Source organism: Panthera leo, chromosome C2 (genome assembly GCF_018350215.1).
Source record: "Panthera leo isolate Ple1 chromosome C2, P.leo_Ple1_pat1.1, whole genome shotgun sequence".
Lineage (NCBI taxonomy): Eukaryota > Metazoa > Chordata > Mammalia > Carnivora > Felidae > Panthera > Panthera leo.
In genome coordinates this window covers 155,117,182-155,136,724 of record NC_056687.1, presented here as the reverse complement: position 1 = coordinate 155,136,724, position 19,543 = coordinate 155,117,182, and positions in this window count along the sequence as shown.

Here is a 19,543-nt window from a genome sequence, read left to right as displayed (position 1 = left end):
ATGAAGAAATTGGCTTACCAGAATCACCTACTATTAAGAGTTGGAAGAGGCCCGTCAGGGGGCAAGAATACCCGTCCCCTCAAAGGTCCTTCTAGCTGGACTAAGAATCGAACTGACCTACAGATTAACAGGAGAAAATCAAACTTAATAGTGTACATACAGGGAATCCACACAGACATGGAAATTTCAAAGACAGTCAGGCAAAATAGGGTATGTACGTCATCCTGAACTAAGGAGAAGGGGATAGGGGCCTCAAACTTCAGAGGAAAGGAATGCACTTCCTCGGGTGGCAGAAAGACGAACAGATGTTTGCCCTGCCACACAGATGGGTCACTCAGACAACATTTATCTTTACTAATAACTTTTATACTGGAAAAAGAGGCCCAGCTGAGATTTTTCTTTGTAGGTAAGAAACGGGCGAAAGTTTCTGGTGCACCCATAGGGTCTCAGTTGCCTTCAGCTCAGAGTAATCTTCATGCCGAAGTGGCCCATCTTGGGGCTACCTGTCCATGGCCTCCAAGGTTGTCTCTTCTTCCTGATTTTTGCCTTGAAGCGCCTCATGTAGGCCGCTCGCTGGACTTGTGGCCTTTAAAGCTGGTTCCACTCCTGGGTGTCCTACTGGTGTTTGCTGCTAAAGCCTTTATTCCTCTCTGTCGCTGGGGATTGGCCTTCCTTATCTCAGTCAGGGATTGGTAATTTCCTCTGACAGCCCTCTCAGGTGTGGGAACAGCCTCTGATTGCTTCAGTATCTGCAACCTTGCTCCATCCCCTCTGTCCTCTGGCAATGTCACCCTGATCCTAACCATGGTGACACCCATTGGCGGCTGGTCCATCAAGGGTATCACAGGAACTTCTCTGGCCTCCACACCACATGGAAGCCAAAGGAAGTTGGCCTTTTTTTGCATGCCTATTTCATCAATTTCTCACTTTATTTTCTACTTAGTGCTATTTGAATTCTTTCTCAGAAACCTTTGCCTGCCTCAGGATTAAGAAGATATGTGATTAAGAGGATGTGGTGGAGTATAAAAATAGATCAGTGAGGGGTGCGTGGGTGGCTCGGTTGAACTCCTGATCCTTGATTTCGGCTCCAGTGACCATCTCACAGTTTGTGGGATGGACCCCCGCTTCGAGCTGCACACTGACAGCACAGAACCTTCTTGGGATCCTCTCTTTCCCCCCTGTCTCTGTCTCTTCTCTGCTTGTGTGTGCGCGCATGTTCTCTCTCTCTCTCTCTCTCTCTCTCTCAAAATAAATAAATAAATATCTAAAAGTAGCTCAGTGAATAGAAACCTCCTGGTGGAAGTGGAGGCCGCAACTGGGAGACCTGTAGCTGTGCTGGAAGGAAGGCGGAAAGAAGGTCAGTGCTGGGGAAGGGCAGAAAAGGTGCAATCCTATTGTGATACTGGCATGGGAGCTTAGAAGATAGGAAAGCCCAGGGACGTGTTAGAAGAGACCAGAAACCTCGCTTCTTTTCTATAATCAATCTAAATGAAGTGTTTATATTTTCTTCTGATGTATCAAAGGGGGATGACATTACATTTATATTTGTTTATAACTTCAGAAGACACTATGGTGCTATAATATAATATGGTGCTATTTATATATAATATAATATTGTGCTATTTATATATAATATTGTGCTCTTTATGTATGCTATTTATATATATATATATAATATAATATTGTGCTATTTATATATAATATAATATTGTGCTATTTATATATAATATTGTGCTCTTTATGTGTGCTATTTATATATATATATATATAATATAATATGGTGCTATTTATATATAATCTAATATTGTGCTATTTATATATAATATTGTGCTCTTTATGTATGCTATTTATATATAATATAATATGGTGTTATTTATATATAATATAATATGGTGTTATTTATATATAATATAATATTGTGCTATTTATATATAATATTGTGCTCTTTATGTATGCTATTTATATATAATATAATATTGTGCTCTTTATATATGCTATTTATATATAATATAATATTGTCTCTTTATTTATAATATAATATTGTGCTATTTATATATGCTGTTTATATAGAGAGAGGCGGGGCGTCTCAGTGGCTCCGTTGGTTAAGCGTCTGACTCTTCATTTCGGCTCAGGCCATGATCTCACGGTTGTGACATCCAGCCCCACGTGGGGCTCCGCACTGACAGCGCGGGCCTGCTCGGGATTTTCTCTCTCCTGCTCTCTCTGCCCCTCCCCCACTTTCATGCACTCTCACTCTCCCTCTCTCTCAAGATAAATAAACATTAATATTTATGTTAATGTTTAATATATATAAACAGTATAACATTTAATATAATATATATAAACATTATATATATATATAATTTAATCCATTCATGCCAGAAATATTGTCCATTTATTGACCACTTTGTATGTGCTAGATCCGTGGGATGCAAACGTGAGTAAGATGTCGTTTCCTCAAGAAATTTACGGTTTCATGAACGGTCCTGCACCAGAGCTGGACAACAGTAAAATACTATGCTAAGAGCTCTCATAGACACCTTCACAGCCCATGATAGCAGATTTCTGAAAGGAGGTGTGAGTTCAGGAGGTCGCATGAGTCACAGGACAACAAATGCGAATTCATGGCGATTCTGAATTGTAGATCTGAAATGAGTCAAGACCTATCGAAGAGGGCACCTTTTGGGACGAGCACTGGGTGTGGCATGGAAACCAATTTGACAATCAATTTCATATTAACAAAAATAAAAAAATAAACAAATAAAATGAGTCAAGACAAATGCTGGGAAGTGTATCATATAATAACTCTTGGGGGCAGGAAACGTTATGTGCTGTGCATATATGTGTATATATACATAGAAACCCATGAATATAAATATATATAAGCCATGTATAGAATATACCTATATATAACACACACACACATATAATATATGGTATATATCATTGTATAACAAATAACCACACATAACAAATATCCCAAGCCTTCGGAAGATGTTGAGGCAGTGAGGGAGTGATGAATACAGTGCAGGATGTTTTGTTTCTTTGTGTACATTAAAATCAGATTGAGAATGAAATTTGTTTCTTCCTCTCTAGAATCGTGACAACAGAATTTCCCTGTGGTGCAGAAATATTTAAAAAGAACAATAAGGCAGAATTTAATTCCCAGGTGCTTGCTTAGCAAGCACCATGCCAGTTAAGCACTGTTCTTGTGTCATTGTGCAGATCCCCAGTGGGTCGGAAGAGAAACTTCTTAATTAGATTTCAATGGTCCTTGTTTGCCAAGGTGCGTTGTTCGGGGAGAGCTGGGAACAGATCGGCTAAGCGTTCTGCTCCAGTTTTTTGCCTCTTCTCTGTAGTATTCTGCGGAGATGTGACTCTCACATGTAACTTTGCAGGTTCCTCTGACAACAGGTTAAGTTAGTCTGCCCCTGTCACATGCAGAACCTGATGGATGTCAAGGGATGAGGCCAAATTAATTCAACAGGTGGCAGAGAACCCTAGGGGAGGAGAAGCCTGCTCTGCGTGGATATGCTAATACAGATTTCAGCACATGATTATCATTCTGCAGTTCAGGAATAATTGAATTTGCATATCCCCAATGTTTAAGAATTGATTTCCTAAATGAGGAAATCTGGGGCATAATGACCATGTGCCTATGCATCACTGCACATTATTTCAGGATCCAAAGGAATCTGCAGAGAGTAAATTACTCAGTCCCCTTGGTTAGATGGAGTTTTCATGTTATCTTAGGAAAGCTGTGGGCATTTTTTTCTCCTAATCGAATGGAATCATTCTCTCTTCTAAACATAGGATCAGAAGTGCCTGGGAGGCAGCTGGGAGGGTAAATAATTAGCTCTCCTACTGCCTAGAGAAATAGCTTAGAGGTTTTTAGAGACTCTGCACAAATGGACTGGGATATTATGCAAAATTAGTTTTGGTTAGACTCTAATTTATCTAACTTAATATAATTATTGAGAAAAGCAAACTGTGGACAGTTAGGAGTAAGGAATCAAGAGCCTGCACACAGGAGATTGGGCATGAATGTTCTGCTAAAGAGATAATGATAATTAGATACGACTAGATTTACTGCTGCCTCTTAACACTGCACATACAGGGTTTGCCCCATATCTATCCCACTGGGACTTCAGTCATGTCTTCATCATTCAGAAAACCTCATCTTTATCAGGATCAGAGCCCTGTAAGTAAAGGTAAAGAATTGTGTAATGTCATCATACATAACCAGCTTTTCCAAATATGGCTGAATTGGATAGGGAACCTATATTATTTGAACCCCCCGCCTCGAGCAGAAGATAACAGAACCAGAACTCTGAAGCAAGATTTGATGCTGTAGAAGACATAGTTGGAGATGCAGAAGTTCTTAGAGGGATATTCATAACCACGCCAGGTCCCCCCAAGCCTGGGTCAGCAGACTCCAACAGCGTTTTCAGGAAACATGATAAGGCATCGTATGGGCTGTGTAGGACAGTTAGAGCCATTTGGTGTCTTTCGTGACTTTTAAACTAATTGGGGAAGTTGAGTCACAGGCCTCTATGTTGTAGGAGCCATGAGAAGTAGGTTTGGAATGGACTGGAGAGGAGAAAGGGAATGGAGCATTTGATTAAGTCATAAGTTAACAGAAAGTGGCCCTTGAGACCGGCTTGCCGTGAAAATAGCTCAGGTGGGGTGGACGGCTAATAGGGTTCCATAATTAATGTCTCCATGGGGCTTCTGTCACATTAGCACCAGCATCTGTCTTCTCTCTTATGAAGCACAGAAAATTTGTGTCATTTGGCCGAGAGGCTGTATTCAGTAGACCTGTGTGGCATATTCCTTATCAAGGGGTTCAAACGCCTGGTTGTGAGCTGATCAGGTTGCCAGGCACAGGCCCTACTGAAGACCTAAGGGGCGTTCGCGTTAGGAGAGGTGGGAGGGGGTAGAGGGCCTGAAAAAACACTCGGGTCCCCAAACTCATTCTGCAAAGGAGGAAATTAAAGAGCTGGTATTTTCAACAGCTCGCAGAAGTCATATAAAACTGTGTAAGATCTACAAGGGGCTGGGGAGGTAAAAGTCCAAAAAACGATGTAAGATTTAGAGTCTGAATCCAACTCCATCAGATTCCAAAGCCTGGCCTCTCCCATTTTAATTCACTGCTTTCACTAAAATGGCGACGGTCCACCCAGACCGAGCTCCATTTTGATCGCCGAGAGCTTTCAGAACTGGTGAGGCAAACAGCCATCCTAGAGTAGGCTATGTTCCTGCAAGGTCTTCCTTAGACCTAGATTGTTCTAAAGGAGCACATTTTCATCATTCGAGGTCTGAACTCCCATGTGTTTGTTGATTTCTGGGAGTGGCCAAGTTGGAACATTTACCCTTCAGTTGAACACGAGAGGAACCAAAGCCGAAGCGACTTGCCTGAGTCTGCGGTCATGCGCCTAGTTTACAACGAAGGTCTGTCAGTATTATGTCAGGTCTTAGCATATTTTTGTTTTCAAATTCTAGCAGAGAATTGCCTCACTGACAATTTTAATCTTCATGGTAAAAAGAATACCTATCGCTCGCAGGTGAGGAAAGTAACTTGTCCAAAGCCAAACTGTCTTGTCACAGGGGAGTCCTCTTACTCTAAACTCCAGATTCTGTCCCTTAATTCATTACGGTGAGACTCTTTATATTATTAGTCACTGACTGACAGCCACACTGTAAATCCGTCAGCTTGCTCTCTGAACGCTGGGGCGGTAAATTGCAAGGATGTGTGACCACAGTCCCTCATCCCTGTCTGCAGCCGAGTCCTTGGCAATGCGACTTCGCGGTTCCTCCCCTCGAAGTATGAAGTCTGTGTTTCTTCCTCTTTTATCTGAACTGACAACGTGACTTGCTTTGACCAATATAATGCCGCAGAATGATGCTGTGGCAGTTGCTAACCTAGGCCTCAAGAGGCTTCGTGTGCTTGTGATAGCTTTCTTGTTGCCATGTGAACGAGTCCGGAAGAGTCTGCTGAAGGCATCCTGTGGAGGGCATCCTAGGGCAGCCAGTAACCAGTCAGTCTGGCAGCCGATTGCAGATGCATGATAGCCCAACTAAGACCAGAAGAACCATCCAGATAAACGCAGCCCAAATTGCTGACCTACAGAAGTGTGAGCTAAAGACAGGGATATATTTTTAAGCCATTAAATTTTGGGATGGTTTACTATGCCTCAGAAGTCAAGTGATTCCGCATATTGCCTCTTGGCTTTGTTGCTACCTCTGTAGCTGATTCCTTTTCCATCTTTCACTGCATTTGCTGAAGGATTTCTATTCTTTTAGAGATATCTATCCATTAAAACTCAATCTTCCTTCAAACGTGTTCAAACTGTATCACTGAAAACAAGTTGGAGCAGGGGAATGCCCAAGATTTGAGTCTCTTATTATTCATCAATCCATCCATCCATCCATGCATTCATTCGAAAGCCTGCTCAGCCAAAGTTTAGGTAGAGAGTACTTCCTCTATTTTGATTTGCCAAACACATCAAGTTGCAATGGTAAGGGATTCTTTGAAAGCAGAGAGATCGCTAAAGAAAGCATGCCTCAAGTGTCACAGAATTATGTGTTTGGAAGTGATATTGTATGCTGTGCTGGTTGCCCCTTAAGACAGACAGACAGACAGTAGATAGAAGGAAAAAAGATGACAGGTAGGTAGGTAGGTAGATAGAGGAGATGAAAGAAAGAAAGAAAGAAAGAAAGAAAGAAAGAGAAAAGAAAGAGAGAAAGAAATGGGGTGCCTGGGTGACTCAGTCGGTTGAGTGTCCGAGTTTTGCTCAGGTCATGATCTGACAGTCTGTGGGTTTGAGCCCCGCGTTGGGTCCTGTGCTGACAGCTCAGAGCCTGGAGCTGCTTCTGATTCTTTGTCTCCCTGTCTCTCTGCCCCTCCCCTGCTTGGGCTCTGTCTCTCTCCCACTCTCAAAAATAAACATGAAAGAAAGAAAGAAAAAGAAAGAAAGAAAGAAAGGAAGAAAGAAAGAAAGAAAATATAGATAAACAGATGATAAGATAGTTGGATTGAGATAAAGCAGTATAGCTCCAGGTGTGGTAGGTTACATTTTAGAACCATGTAGCTGTACAACCGTTGGCATTCTGATTATACTGAAATAATTTAGATTTTTATCCAATAGCGAGTTGCAGTGAACGGGTGACGTGATAAAAGCCTGAGCGGCGTACTTCTATTTTTCATTTGTTTCTCTAAAAGTGGACACTGAAATCAATGAAAGCAAGTGACTATATCCTTTACTTAGTAATGCTTCTAGCATTAAGCATGCCTGGCTTGGGTCAGAACATTCACAGATGAAGGCAAATTTCCTATGAGGTCATTCGAAAAAACAGAATATCCGATTTGGCTTTATTTATTATTTATTGACTTAGCTGTTTATTTATTCATGCACTTATTAAATACATATTTACTGAGCACCTCCATTGTCTACTAAGTACTGAGAAAACAAAGAGAAGTAAGATATAGTGCCTAATAGAAAGGCATTTTCTATTTTCTAGGATATATAGCTATATGTGGTAAGTACAATAAGAAAGAACAAAATATTGTATGAGCAAGAGGTTAATTTGGCTTGTGGAAAACCAAGATACAAATATAATATAATATTAGATGTAAGGTTTTAAGTGTCATTTCTTCCTGAATTCCCTGGCTAAAAAACAACAACGACGACGACGACAACAAAACACCATACGTTTATCTTTAGTTTAGAATACAAGCCTTCTCCTCTAGATCAGTGCTCTGAACTTGCAAGGTATTATTTCCCAGCTGGTGTTGTGACTGACCCTTCCAGTAGGTCACACGGTATGAGGCAACCTGTTTCCGGAAGATGGGGTACATTAAATAAAATTAAATCCCACGGACATCAAGTTTTTGTTTTTGTCTTACTCTCTTCATTATAGTTTTTGATTGGAAGCATCCGGCTGCACGATACCATATTAATGTTCTAAGACTTTGGAATGGTGCTGGCACAGCTTGTTTGTCAAGCAAAGAAAACTTGAGTCCAATATACGTGTTATTTAGAATGAGAACAGACGACTGGCTCTTCTGTGATTGAAAGGACCCAATGTAATCACTGTGCCACCAGGAGACCAGCTGAGCTTCTCAGAGTGAGGCTCCTCGATGGTTACTACTGTTAGGGAAATAGAGGAAATCAGACACCGAACAAAGGTGGTATCCAGTTGAGCTGGGGATAAAAGACGATCTTTTTTCCCCCCTTTACACAGTCACCATCTCTGCAACTGTGGCCACATTTTTTGACCCTCACTGGGGAACTTGGGCCAATTGATAGAACTTGGTTAGCTGAAAGACTCAAACAGGCCTCTTACTAATTACGATCCTCTTGTGCCATGGGATCCTGAGGCCCATTTACAAGGTCGACTTACAAGTGGCACATTAACATTCGCTTTCCTCGAATCTCTCTGTCAACAATTTCCAGCCTTGTTCTTTCCAAGGGCATGACCCTGCATTCATAGGTCTGGGTGGATGGTTGCTTCAGCATCTCTCTCCTTCTAGTCCAGGTGAAGAATTTGTTGGAACCCTTAAACTTCTGCCTGCTAGGGCTATTTCCCTTTCCTCGACCCTTTCCCACCCAGTCCACCTCTGAGCGTGATTGTAATGCTAGAGCTCTCCACTGTCCGCTGGTGCTAGCCTGTCATGCAGAATTTTTCCATCAATTACTATTTTGCCCCTCTTCAGTCTAAGCCCCAAGATATCTTAGGCTGGATGACCCTTTGTTGTGGAAGAGCTGTTTCTTTGCATTTTAGGATGTTTAGCAGCGTCCCAGGCCTGTACCCCCAGGTACCCATCACATACCTTCCCCCAACGGGTGACAACCCCAGATGTCTCCAGACATTGCCAATGTTCTTGGGAGAGGGAGTCAAAGTTACCCCCCGTTGAAAATCACTGCAGTGGGGTGATAATGCATAAGTGTTTGGCTAGGACAGTCTTGTTTTAGGCCTGTTGTCCCGGCCTCCTTTTTAGCTCAAAAGTGTCCTGGTTTGTATGATAAACTGTAGTTGCTCTAAGAGACTCCCCATGAGATCGAAAGTGTGGGTTGATGGAGGGGCGGTTGCATGCCAAGAAGAGGCACGCTGCGTGCGTGAGCTCTCTGCTCCTGCAACTTTTTTTATGCTTCAGGAACTGAGTCCAGTCCCACATACACCTTTTCCATTTGGCAAAGGAGGGCTGCTGTGTGCATCTGACAGGATTTTTATCCATACCGTCCTAAGAAATGCACTCTTCCCATCAGGGCCGTCACAGGCTCCGGACAGCATCCCCATCCCCCACAGATTTCGAGCTGAGTTGTGAACGCCAAGTGGCAGAGCTGCTTGCCTTACAACCTGGCCAGCTGGATAGCTTCCTCTTGCTCTTCCTCTTCCTCACTCGATGCTGAAGTGTTTATAATAACCTGGTAAACAGATTGGAGAAGCACAACCAAATATGGTATATGTTGCCTGTAAAATCCCCCCCCCCCCCAAAGATTTCATTGCCTCGTTCTCAGTAACCCAGGATGCAAGATTCGGGAATCTTTCGCCTAAGGCAATATATGCCAGCATGCTCCAAATCACTGGATCCCCAGAAATTAAAAGCGTTCTGTGATTCTCAATGTGTAAGGGACTCGTCTCCTCACCGCTGTCATGCAAGGGTTTCCAAGACATTTGCTGTAATTGCTACTTTTAGCTTTCTACTCTCAGTAACATGATGAACCAGCATGATATATTCTGGGATGGTGAGAAGATCAAGGTCCTGGCAAATTAAATTGTGAAACAGATATAGAACACTGAAATAAGGCTAAGTCTGAAGGCTAAAGTTGATTAGCTCTTTCTGCTAGGAAAAAAGCCATGGATTCTGGTGTCTCTTATTTTGGGGAGAAGGAGAAATAATTGATTAGATTAATAGCAGCGCGCTGGCCCCTGTAGATTACGATTTCCTTTAGTAAGCAGACCATATCTAGCAAATCAGCTGTAAATGGAGTCATTACCTAATTAAACATGTGACCACGAATCGTCATCCTCAAGGACGCCTCCATCTTCTGTACTAGCCAATTTGGCAAGTTAAATGGCAAGGTGAGAAGAATCGACACTCTAAATCTCTCAAGTCTTGGATGGTGGCACATGTTTCTGTGATTTCCTCAGGGATGGCATTATATTTTGGGCTTAGCATTTTGGTATAGAAAGGGAGTTTTAGAAACTTTCATTCACCTTCCTGCCAAAATAAACGCATTCCACGAGTCATATCACAATTGTGATCATGCTGGTTGCTGAGGATATCTAGTCTAAAATACACTCGGGAACCAAGGAAATACACATGGGATAGATGAAGAACCAGCTGGGACTACCATGAGGTAGACTCAAGTCCCAATCTATTCCATACTTGACCTCTATAAAGCCCTCATTATTTCCTATGACATTCTAGGTCCCTAGGGATTAGCTTTGATTTAAACTGAACTTCCAACAACCTCTCAATGTCTGGGTAAATCTCTTTACTCAATGCCCACTTAGCCTGGCTAATGGCCCCAAGGCCCTTTGGGGAAGGCTATGAGGAAGATTCATGGTAAGTACCTGTTTCTTATTGCAGAATCCTCCCTCAAGGATACCCTGATTTTTCTCGGTTCAAAGACACCCGCATCTGGGAAGCAACTCAAGTGTAAAGGGGTCCTATCATGACGGCTCCGGTGTTGCCTTTGTTAGGCATAGGATTTGAAGGTTATAAATTTCAAGCAGAACCTTGGTGGGCTGTCCATTCTTTCCTGTCATGTAGGACACCATTATCAATTAGCAATAACCATATATCTCTGTGGGTCAGACCATCATCACTTCACCCTACTGCTGTCTCTTTCAGCCAGGCGCAACTTTTGTCCTCAGGCACTTACACCTTGCTAAATGGTTACGTCATTCTGGCATCCTCCAGCCCTACTGAAGGTCGAGTGGTCAATTTCAAAGTCATCGTCTCTTACCAACAGCTCTAAGAATATTCAGTAGCAATGCAGGTTTTCTTCTCTCCAGTTTCTCGAGTACTTGACAAAGGGAGTTCCTTCTGGTCTCTTCTGCAGGATTTGTAGGATGCATTTAGGAGTGAGGGGACAGTCAGTAGAAAATAAACTTAGCTCTAAACCTCCTATCTCCTAAGTCCTCCTGAGAATTAAATGTTAATTTTATCAAAGCTGTGTGCATAAAAATTTTAAATCCAATTAGTATGAAAAAGCTTCTGACAAAGATGAGGTATTCTGTGTCTCACTTTTCTTACTCTTTATTCCTTCTCTTTTTCAGGATCGAAATCATCTTTTTAGGCTGGTGAGGCAGGCCTGGAAACCAAGTAATGGAGGCAGGGCAGCACTGCACTCCCAGCCTCACACAGGAATCGTCTGTTCAGGGTGCCATGCACCCCCATTGCTGGGAGCACACAGAAGGGATGGCCACATACTGACCCCGTGCAGTGCTGAACTCTGCTGGGAAGAGAAGAGGCTGCCTTGCCTTTTGACTTCAACCATATACAGCTGTGACTCATCTTTAACTGTCCCTGTGCTTTTTGCTAAAAGCATTGCTAAAATTGCTAAAAGTATTTTATTTTATTTTTTTATATGAAATTTACTGTCACATTGTTTCCATACAATCCCCAGTGCTCATCCCAACAGGTGCACTCCTCAATGCCCATCAACCCTCAGTTTATTCTCAGTTTTTAAGAGTCTCTTATGGTGCGGATCCCTCCCTTTTGTTTTCCTTCCCCTCCCCCCATGGTCTGTTAAGTTTCTCAGGATCCACATAGGAGTGAAAACATATGGAATCTGTCCTTCTCTGTATGGCTTATTTCACTTAGCATCACACTCTCCAGTTCCATCCACGTTGCTACAAAAGCCCATATTTCACTCTTTCTCATTGCCAAGTAGTATTCCATTGTGTATATAAACCACATCTTCTTTATCCATTCGTCAGTTGATGGACATTTAGGCTCTCTCCATAATTTGGCGTTTGTTGAAAGTGCTGCTATAAACATCGGGGTACAAGTGCCCCCGTGCCTCAGCACTCCTGTATCCCTTAGGTCAATTCCTAGCAGTGCTATTGCTGGGTCATAGGACAGATCTATTTTTAATTTTTTGAGGAACCCCCACACTGTTTTCCAGAGCGGCTGCACCAGTTTGCATTCCCACCAACAGTGCGAGAGGGTTCCCGTTTCTCCATATCCTCCCCAGCCTCTAGAGTCTTCTGATTTGTTCATTTTCGCCACTCTGACTGGCGTCGGGTGGTATCTCAGTGTGGTTTTGATTTGTATTTCCCTGTGCTTTTGTATCTACCCTAGAGATTCAGATTCACAGGTGAGAGCACCAGGCAGGCCGGGTTTAGGATATGTGTCTACATTTTGTGTGCCGGAGAGTGGTGATCTGGAACTTACAACAGGGATGGGCAGACCCTGTTTTCCACTTGTTTTGACATTCTAGCTGGGAATCAGTACCAATGTATATTGACAGTAAAAAGAAAAAAAAAATAACTAAGTGCCTTTCCTTTTTTCCCAGTTTGCCCTCTGGCCAGGTAGAAACATGAAGACAAATTAATTAGGTGTGTAGGCTGTGAGTCCCTCTTTCTTGCGCTAATGCCTTAGTGGGAGCCCTGAGAAGATAGGGAGTCTTTACCCCTAGTCACGCTGCAATCTGAGTTTTAGGGGGATGGGTTTCTGCTGGTATTTGGCAACAGTTAACATATTTCCAGCCTGGAAGAACTTGACACTATCTTAGACCTCCAGAGGAAATGGTTTTTCTTTTAGTCATCCTGACCTGCCAGAGAAAGGTGACTGATCAAGCCGGGTCAGGTCCACAGCCATGAACTGTCCGGATGGGATTTGAAGACATTTTTGACCATAAATCACCTTTCTCTCACCAAATAACGTAGACATTTTTCTTGCAGCTAAATCCAGGAAGCAAATGGCATATTGGCTTTGTCTCCTGGCTCTTACTACACTCACCACTGAGGCATAGAAAGAAACAGAAGCAGACTTAGAGAGTCTAAGGGCTATTTGGCTTTAAACATTTTTTATTTTCTAATTGAATTAGAGTAAAAACAGTGGTTAAAGAAACACCCTTGGCTGTTGTCATGAAAATCACAGTAACAAATTAGCCAAAGATAGCCAATTTTCTGGGGTTTCCAAGGATACAGCCACAATTCGAGCTGTCATCCGCCAGTCAGTCCCTGCCCCCCTCCCCTAGGGGACATTAAAAGGAAACTGCGGAAAGAGAAGGGCCAGAGGAAAAGTTTTTCTTGCTAAATAAAGGTTAGAAGAAAAGGGGCAGAGTTCTGAAGCTGATTGTGTGGATTCTTTTCAGATCAGGAAGGAAAATGGCTGAAACTATTCTGGCCCCTCAGAAGTGGTTTAACTGAAAACCAGACCTCATGGACTCTGTTTCTGTTTTAAAGAGCCAAGCGGCCCTCTAACTCATGGGACCGTATAACCCTCATCCTCCTCTGGCTTATTTTAGCTTTTATCTATCAAGTGCTTTGCCAATAGTCTCTTCACTCATCTTCATAAAGGCCTCATGAGGATGTGTTAGACACTTGTTATTCCGACCCGCTGAACATCCATTCTACTGTTTTGTTCGTTTGGTTTGGGTTTTGGCTCTAGTGGCCTGACTTCCTTCTAAGAAATTACTTTTTCCCCATTTTGTGCTATCCAGTTAGGCAGTAAATGAAGATGCCCCAGCCAGGGTGGAAATGTGAACCAAATCAGACAATTCACAGTTAATCTCGGGGAGATAAATCTTCAACCGAGCTCTAAAATTACCGAAAGCTGTAAGAACTTACTTCCTTTGTGGAAATTCTGGATGAGGCCACAGTCTTCCTTCTCACTTGCCCACAGTGGTGTCTTGTTTCCTGCGTTGATCCTGTAAATTATTCATTTCCTTCTAATAAGTGTCCACTTTAGCTTACATTAGCCAGAACCCAAAATAATACCGAGGGTTAGTATTCTCATTTTTAATTTAAGAAAACTAAGACTCAGTTAAATTAAATTCTTTGCTCAAGGCTAATGAGTTAATATGGAGTCTGGATTCAAACTCACATCTGCTTCCCTCCCTTATCCCCCAACCTCCTACACCCACCCAGTTTCCTTTTATGTGAATAAATAAATCACCTCCCTGGCTCCATCCCAAGTCAAGGACTCCCTTTCAACAGTGGAATCAAGGGGCGACTCCTGGGGAGGAAATCCTCATTCTTCACACTTTCCCTTTTTTGATGTGTTGAGTCTTTTCACATATTTGGTGATTTTTCTCTTTCTATTGTTTCCATCTGGGAGAGAGAGACTGACAATGGCTGTCTTCTGTACTAGGATCAGATATCTTTCAGGATGTGCGAACGTCTCTCTTCTTCTTCCTTTCCCTTCCCTCCCCTCTCCTGTTCTTTTCTTCCTTTTGTTTTCTTTCCCTTTCTTTCCTTTTTTTTTTTTTGGACAATTTTTTTAAATTCTATTTATTTTGAGAGAGAGAGAGTGCACGAGTTGGGGAGGGGCAGAGAGTGAGAAAGGGAGAGAGAGAATCCCAAGCAGGCTCTGTGCTCTCAGCGCCAGATGCTGGGCTCGATCCCGTGAACTAGTGAGATCATGACCTGGGCGGAAACCAAGAGTTGCTTGGTTAACCAAGCATGCTTGGTTAGGTTGTAGGTTAACCAAGATGCTTAAACTACAGAGCCACCCACGTGCCTCTCCTTTTCTTTTCTTCCTTTCTCCTAGAGTTCTGGGGCATAAGAATAGAAGAAGAAATAGGGATGCTTAAAATGAAGAATGTTGGGGCCTTTTAGGAGATACAGCTCTGTGAAGTGGATGGCCTGGTCCTCTGCTGTGGTGGCTGTTTTCCTCATCCAAAGGCTCTTTTCAGAGCCATAAATAAAACAAAAGAAAAATGAAGAATGTTGTTGGAAAGAACACGGGCTTTGGAGGCAGGAAGAGCTAGGCTTTAATTCTAGCTCCCCTAGTTTCTAGCTTGTTATTGGGGAAAATCACATCGAGTTATGGGAAGGTTCAATTTGTTGTCGTTTTTTGTTGCCAACTTAGAGGGTAACTTAGGAGGGCAACTGTATTTGGAGGGAGGCAGCTCACCCGCCTAACTGTACATCTGGTCTGTTGACATCACAGAGCTTCCTGGAGCCATTACTGCCTCTCCAAATGCTCCCTGTTACTTGCAAAAGCCTGTATTCGAAGCATAGCCACTTCCCTGCCCATGTAGGACTGTCTCAGATGGGCTGTGAGTGTAGACAGTCAATGCCCTTGAGTTTTTGTGCCAGACGAACCTTGGCATCCAGAATAGAGGCTCCAAGGAGCTCTGAGATTTGTCCCTCAAGCCGTGGCCTGTGTTCCAAATATGCTGAGCCAAGAGTGTTAGTGCGATCTCCTTGGGGTCCCCTCATGCCCTCTCTCTGTACTATCTGTATTATCCTCCTTTCCAGAGGGTGAATGGCAGCCTGGTGGGGATACTCCCCTTGCTTTTCCTGCTGAAATTCATTTCCGCTTCAGATGAATGGATAACACCCTTCACTAGTCCTGGAGCGATATATAATATATTGGATTTATTTCAGTGAGGTTTGCAAGCCGTGAGTTAAATATTTGGGTTTAGGCCACTTAGCATTAATGATAGGCTTCCTAATCCAGAGCTCTTTGGTGGTTGTTGCTGTCGCTTTCCCCACTTAGACAAACGGATGCCATTCTGTGCATGTGAAAGAAACTAAAACATGACTTGCTGCTCAATGAATCCTTGTTTTCCTTTTTTTCTTCCTCCCAGTGTTCTCACCCACAATGCGAGCATCAGGCCAGAAGAAACAGGAATTCTTAAAATATACTATAATGGAAAGAACATGCGTTCTGAAACCAGACGGAGCAAGGGTTAAAATCTAGCTCTATGCATTTCTAGCTTGTTGCAAAATTACTTTCCCTTTATGAGGAGCAGTATCCTAGTTTGTCCTACTCTAGGTTATTTAAGCAGGTGTGGGTGGAATCTAAGTGATCCACAGGACGCGGTGAGCTCAGCGTCCTCCTACACCGCCATCTAGTTTGTCCTACTCTAAATGAGGATAATCTGTACCTTTTAGTATTATTGTTAGTGATGAGCGGTATGTATTATTGTGTATTGACCACAGAGTAAGCCAACTACGTAGGGTACATCATAAGTCAAGTCAAAATTGACCAGAAACCTATCCCTCTTTCATAGCTGGTAAATTTTAAACCTTAAGTATATTTTGAACAAATGAAATGTTCGTGATCGCTAATAGCCCTTTTTGTAGGTTATTATGTGATGGCACCATATTTATTTCCTATTCCTGCTGTAACAAATTACCACAAACCTAGTGGCTTAAAAAGCTCGGATTCATTCATTTTCAGGTCTGGAGGTCAGAAGTCTAAAATAAATGTAAGGGGACTCAAAGCAAATTGCAAAGCAGGGTTAGTTCCTTCTGGAGCCTCCAGGGGAGAATCCTTGTCCTTGCCTTTTCCAGCTTCTCGAAGCCATCTACCTTCTTTGGCTTGTGGCCCCTTCTTTCCTCTTCAAGGTATCTTCTGTCTGACTTCTGCTCAATTTTTACATCTTCTTTCTCTGAATATATATCAACTGACTCCCTCTTAGAAGGTCCCTTGCCTTGGGCCCACCCAGAAGATCCAGGATAATCTCCCCATCCCAAGATCCTTGACTTGATCACTTCTGCAAAGTCTTTCAAATATAAGGTAATATATTCACAGGGTCCCAGGACTAGGACACGGACATCTTTGGGAGGCGGGGTACTATTATTCAGACCACCACAATATTTTATCCTGTAGCAATATAATCCCCCTCTTTGATGAATTTAATATTTTTGCCCCAAATTACCTTCTTTGATATCAAGATATTGCCCCTTGATTTTTTTTTCAGTTTGCAATTGATTATTATACCTTGCCTATATTTTTATTTTTATCTTGTCTGATTGCTTGATTTAGATGACTCTTATATATGGCCCATACATTGTTGGGTGTGTGTGTGTGTGTGTGTGTGTGTATTTGATCTGAAAATTTATTTTCTTTAATAGCTCATTGACATTTTTTGGTGTTATATATATATATATATATATATATATATATATATATTATATATGTAAAGTCATTCATAATATCATCTATTTTTTTCTTTTTTCTGATTTTTAGAAAATTTGCATTTTATTTTGTAGTCCTTCGGGTTATTCTTAACTCTATAGATGAATACATTCATTGTTCACCCATCATCTTGCTGAAGATTTTCTCATCATCTAGCAGATTCCTCAAAAAGGCACATAGGTACAATATTTCCTGAGACATTACAAAACCAGAATGGTCTGTAGCTATTACTACTTGGCAGAATATAAAATTCTTGGCTTACACTTCCTTTCTGTTAGCTTGAGGTGTTGCTCTGGTATCTTTTCAGTGTCTCATGATTAACCCACTTTTACCTTCCTAAGAATGACCTGATCTTTATGCTTGGATGGCCAAAGGATCCTTTCTCGGTCTTTCAAGTTTAATACATTGACTTACGTTATTTTAGTGCTGACTTTTGGGGCATCAGTTTTGTTTTGTTTTGTTTTGTTTTGTTTTGTTTAGAATACAGTGTGTTCTTACAATATGTAGATTAGAATTTCCCTTTATTTAAGGAAAGTTTCTTAATTTAAAATTTAAATTTTCCCTGTACCCTTGTTTTGATATTTTTCCTCAAAAATCCCAAGTGTGTGTTTTGACTACTTTACATATCAATACTCTGTCTCTAAACCGTTTTCCTCTTTCTTCATTTCCTGCTCTGTTCTTGTCTTCATTCCTGCCTTTTAATATGCTTTTTTTTGGTGACTTTGTTTTTTGTCCCATGTTTTCCCTCTTAACGTAGTTTTCATTTAAAAATTTTATTTCTTTTGAGGGCCCCTGGCTGGCTCAGTTGGTTGAACATCTGACTTCCGTTCACGGTCATGATCTCATGGTTCCTGAATTTCAGCCCCGCATCAGGATCTCTGCTGGCAGAGCAGAGCCTGCTGTCCCCACCCGCCCCCTCTGCCCTTCCCCTGCTTGCACGTGCATGCACCTGCACTCTCTCTCAAAAATAAGTTAACATTTAAAATTTTATTGCGGGGGGGGGCGGTACGGCGGTATCCTCAGTCAGTTAAGCGTCTGGCTTTAGCTCAGGTCATGATCACACAGTTTGTGGGTTCGAGTCCTGCCTCGGTCTCTGTGCTGACAGCTCAGAGCCTGGAGCCTGCCTTGGATTCTGTGTGTCCCTCTCTCTCTGCCTCTCCCTTGCTCATGCTCTGTCTCTGTCTCAAAAATAAATAAACATTAAAAGATTTTTTTTTTATAAATAAAATTTTATTTCTTGTTTCCATTTCTTTCCTAAATTATTATCAGCTTCCGTTTCACCTCCTACTTTTACTGGGCACCACCTCTTGTTATCTGGACATCGCTTTCCTAAATGTTTATATTTTTGCTTTGTGGCTATTGTTTTTCATGTTGCAACGTTGGCTTATAATTTTTTTCTGCTTTTTGATGAGCATGTGCTGTAGGGAAGTTCTGCTGCTATTTGCCAGATGGCTTCTCTCACAGTATCTCTAGGTAAATGTTTTGCTTATACCTTAAGAAAACTTATGTTGAATTATTGAATGTAAAGTACTCTCCCAGCCTAGTTATGATATGAGGGTATCTCCCTTAAGTGGGAAAGACTAAAGCATCTTCCTTAATTTCTTAACCAAAGGACTGTCTCCTTTTTTTTTCTTTAAGTGACCATTTTTAACATGTATGTCATCATCTTCTTTTTTTTAATTTTTTAAGGTTTATTTATTTATTTTGAGAGAACGAGAGAGAGAGAGTGAGCGAATGGGATAGGGGCAGAGAGAGAATTCCAAGCAGTCTCCACACTGTCAGCACAGAGCCCAATGCAGGGCTTCAACTCATGACGTCTCTTGAGATCAGGACCTAGCCATCCAGGCGCCCCTATGTGTCCTCTTCTGATTTAGATCCTAACCTGTTTCTAAAAATTTTTTTAACCTTTATTTTTGAGACAGAGAGAGACAGAGCATGAATGGGGGAGGGTCAGAGAGAGGGAGACACAGAATCTGAAACAGGCTCCAGGCTCTGAGTTGTCAGCACAGAGCCCCATGCGGGGCTTGAACTCATGGACCGCGAGATCACGACCTGAGCTGAAGTCGGACGCTCAACCGACTGAGCCACCCAGGTGCCCCGATCCTAACCTGTTTCAAGAGGGCTTCTATCACTAGTCCTGATTTTCTAAATTCCTTTTTCCAGCTGCTTCCACCAAGGGATACTCCTACTGCCTTCCAGAATTTCGTTTTTTCTTTTAGAAGGTGGCCATTGCTGAGAACTCTCACCTGGGAGCCTCGTGGAAACTTTCCACATCTTCTGTCTCCATTGCCCCAAATGCTCATGCTCTGCTCGTTCACAGTCCACTTTACAGCAGGTCTCATGCAGGGTTTGGCCCCCTTCTTCAGGGGATGACTATTCTTTGGTGATATGTGGAAACTTCCATCTAGAAGACCACTGCCTTACCCGTGG